Source organism: Otolemur garnettii, unplaced genomic scaffold, assembly GCF_000181295.1.
Source record: "Otolemur garnettii isolate 467f Iridium unplaced genomic scaffold, OtoGar3 scaffold00130, whole genome shotgun sequence".
Taxonomy (NCBI): Eukaryota; Metazoa; Chordata; class Mammalia; order Primates; family Galagidae; genus Otolemur; species Otolemur garnettii.
In genome coordinates this window covers 4506266-4510445 of record NW_003852525.1, presented here as the reverse complement: position 1 = coordinate 4510445, position 4180 = coordinate 4506266, and the positions used below count along the sequence as shown (strand labels likewise).

General features: G+C 44.9%; 1 non-coding gene across 1 annotated transcript; it reads right to left on the bottom strand.

Annotated features, from left to right (window-relative positions):
- Positions 1 to 3673: 3673 nt before the first annotated feature.
- On the bottom strand, positions 3674 to 3777 carry LOC111727917. Its single transcript, XR_002775344.1, has one exon. It is a non-coding gene; the product is annotated as a small nucleolar RNA U13 (small nucleolar RNA).
- Between the last annotated feature and the right edge of the window lie 403 nt (positions 3778 to 4180).

The following is a 4180-nucleotide window of genomic DNA, read 5'->3' as shown; positions in this document are numbered from 1 at the left end:
GAGCATTGGCCCCAAACTTTATAACCATGCACATCAAGAAGTATCACATTTGGTCGTTCCGGCACTCTCTGCGCCCCCTACCTTGTTTGGGTCCCTTTTATGGGGTAAAAAAACGAGTGCATCTGTCAACTCCTGGAGCATGTTAACTCTTGTATGTTGGGATCTGACAGCCACTGGCTGTGAATTTTCTCACCATAACGACCAAATGAAAATGTCAGCAATGAATCTTTCTGCTAAGTGCCAGATCTTATCTTTTTCATATGTACCATTTCCCTTTTACCGGATACAGAATGTTAGCATTTTGCATAACTCCAGCAAGGGTCTTATTTCTCATGGTATAACATGGTAGCTCACGGTGAACAGTCCTTTCAAGAATGGGCAAGTATTGGGTGTGTTAGAAGTAGAACCACAGGCGATCTTTACCAGACAGACGCTCTGGTGTCATACGTATCTGGAGGTTGACAACCCACTAGTCTAAGGAGTCCATGCAGGAAGAATTTTTGACTTTTTACCCCAGTTCTTTGGGCTGAGTGAGGCTTCATCTGAGGGAAGTCGGCGAAGGAGATTGCTGTCCACCTTCAGCCTTTCAACTTGAGTTCTTTGATCTGATGAGAAGCAGGCTGAACAGAACTAATTTATTCCTCCCCTTGACCTTCCCGATTGTAGAATTTCTATAAGCATTTGCTTACACTAATTCATCCATAGAAAAACTGTCTTTGCGTATGTGAAAACCTTTGGCCACAAGATTCATCGGGAATGTATTTGCCTGCAGCTAGCAGCATACCCAGCTAAGGGTGTCTTAAGCAAATAATAATTTACTTTTTATACATAGCAAAAAGTCTAGAACTACACAGTCTGGTATTGGTTCAGCTGCTAATTGCTGCTCAGAGAAACCTGGGTTTTATCTCTCCGTCTTTCCACTCCATCGTCCTTGGGGTGTTTCCTCAATGTCCCTGCTCGCTGCCTGGTGGCTGCAAGACGGCTCCCACAGCGTCACACCTGGAGATATCTTTTGATGCAGGCAGAAGGGGAAATGGGAGGAAGAGTCCAAACCAGGAGCATTTGCTCTCTTTTATCAGAGAACAAACAATTCTCTCACTCCCTGTCTCCCAACCCACTCTCCACCAGCGACTTTCATCTCAAGGTTTTTTTGATTTTGGTTATTTGCCTGTGCTTTTTGACTGGAGCTGTGTCAAATGACCACTCCATCTGCTAGTGACGCTGAAGGAGGGAGTATTTAGCTTTTACGGGCCTTCAATGAAGAGGCAGACAAGGAAAACGTACCCAGTGAGCCAAGGTGCAAGGTCAATCACAATGACCCAGGAATGATAATACTCAGGATTGGCCCTGTCCTGCACCCAGAGTCGGGCACTGGTGCTGTTCTGAGGGTTTCAGAGCTGGTTCTACCCCGTCCCTAATTTCTGCCTGCCTCTCAGGGACAATGTGGATTGCGGATTCATCCTGCTCCCTTCTCAGAGGATGGCCCAAATTTCTCCAGAAAATTGCAACGTGATTCTAAATACATTCCAACGAAAGGCACAAGGGGCACAATTTTGAGTAGAAAAAGGGAAATATTGCTTTCTGTATTAAAGTTTTGGTGTCAGAATTGGGGAGTCAGTTAAAAACTGGGAGAAGGAATGTCCGCCCGTCTGTGAGCTGCGTTAACTCGTCATCTCGCCAACACAATTCGCTGTTGTTTCTCCTTCCGCGGCAGAACGTCTATGCAACACGTTAGGGCAGGGCGGCGTCTGCGGCTCAGAGGAGTAGGGCGCCAGTCCCATATGCTGGAGGTGGCGGGTTCAAAGCCAGCCCTGGCCAAAAACTGCTTAGAAAAACAAAAAACCAAAATTCCTGCCCTGAAGGGTGCATGTGGGGAAGGCCCGCCCCTAAAGTTTCACCCTCGTGTACCGCGTCATTCCCTAAGAGTCTTCTCCACTCATGCTGCAAAGACACGCAATGCATCTTGCAGTGAAATGACAAATACTTCGTGCTCCTCCGCGGCTTGAGGCAGGCAGCTGCCGAGGAAAGGTAGCTGGCAGGATTCCCAGAGACAGGGCTTGGGCCACGGGCTGAGCCGAGAGGGGTTGCCATCTCATTATTTCATTGTCTTGTGGTTGCCAGTGCACTTGCTGACACGCAGAATCAAAGTAAAAATGACTGCTGTCAGGGAAGCGATACTAATGGTGGTGACTCTGTTTGGTCCTTCAACGTCTTCTAGGGACAAGCCCCCCGTTTCCAGCTGCCTTAACCCCTCGAGGAGGCATCTGGAGTTTGTTCCCCAAACCGGGGATGTGGGATGGTTTGTTGCAATAACGGTTTGAGGGCCGGATAAATTATTCACTGTCATTCGAGGGAGGAGGAGGAAAGTGTGTTCAAAAGTCTCACCATATTATGCTAGCAGGGAGAAAAAAAATAAAAAAGGAAAGCTTAAAAGCCAGAAAAACAAAATACTCTCTTAGCGCTTTTAAAAGAGAAATATACACCTTCGGGGACCCTAATGGGAAAACATCAGAGGAGTGAAAAATTCACTCATCATGACGCTTGTCAATAGGCAGCCAATTTTTGAGCTCTGGTGTTTATTAGTCCCAGTGTCCCCTCTCTATTTCTCTCTCCTCGATTTTCCTTTCATTAGGACGAGTGATTATCTGAGGACATCTGAAGTCGCTCAAGTTCATAGGGACCAAGTGAACAGAGATCAGCCAACAGCCGTCAGCGACCTGTGTCCTGCAGACCAGATCTGGGTGCCAGTGAGAGGTTTATTACATCATCCCACGTCCCCCCGGAATAACACTATGGAAGCAGAGATGGGCACACCTCCCTGTCTCAGTGTGGGAATCTGCTGGCTTGGATATTAGCAATTCCTAAAGGGGCATTGCAAACAGAGTTTATTATACTGATAAACCTTTTTTTTTGCTACATATTCACATGCATGTATGTTGGGATTCTGCTGTGCTTAGTTCACCTTATTAACAACAACAACAAAAACTCTTAAAATGCACGAGTATAATAGGACAGAAGATAAAGTGAATAAAAATGGAATCAGAAGGAAGGGACTAGAAAAGGGAGCCAAATCAATAAAGCCTCAGAAAAAGTCAGCATGTATGATAAATGATCCGAAATGCAGAATCATTCCGGTGAGGTGAGTTGAAAATTTCGTTCTGAGCTTTCCAGCAGCCAAAGAAAAGAGAGAAATTCAAAATGAGTCTCGATTGTATTTTATTTATTTATTTTTTGGCCGGGGCTGGGCTTGAACCCGCCGCCTCTGGCATAGGAGGCTGGCGCCCTCCCCTTTTGAGCCACAGGCGCCGCCCCGATTCTCAATTTTAAATAATTTTAAATTAATAAATAATTTCAGCAATGGCTGAAAAGGAGCAAAAAGCTCTGTGCTATTGTGAAATGTGAGAGAATTTTTTTCCATTCCCGTAAGTTTCACGTGATAACTATTCTCTGTCGAAAGGTATATTTCTGGTATATAAAGTCCTGAGGGGTGGTGGTAACTAGGCTCCCAAAAAACTCCACAACAAATAATAAAAACAAACCAACCCAGATTTATCCTTCTCCTTGAATTGTTACCAACTGGATGGCTACTTGGAGCCCCGCAGAGTGTAGGGAGCATCACTGAAGGGGGAGCTTTTTCCTGATAAATGTTTGTTTTTATACGTATCTTTTTTCACAGCAGACGGGTAATGTACCAATGTCGTAACAAGATTGGAGGGAGATAGAACTCACGCGTGAGCATGGAAACCCAATCGTTGTGATTATGAACTAGAAAAGGATCTTCCCATCAGTACTTCATTTAGAAAAATTAGACGGCATAAAAACGGACAGGAGGTTTTTATTTTCAAAGAATCAGGATGTTTCAGGGAGCTGAACTGGGTCACTGAAAAATGCTAAAATAGAGAACGCTCTCTGAAAGCCAAAGAGGGTCAAGCCATCTGAACGTTCCCCACGCTCGGTCAGCCCAGGAACAGACCAGCAAGCTGGGGAATGGAGTCCCATTCATCCAAAAAAAAAGAAAAAAAAAAAATGGAGACGTTGCATCTTTTATATTTACTTGGATGGATTTGGAGAACATTTCCTAAGTAAAGTATTTCAAGAAGGGAAAGGGCAGCAGCCCAGGTACTTAGTACTAATCTGAAAGGAATAGCTCAACAACTACAGGCCCAATATTTCAATTTCA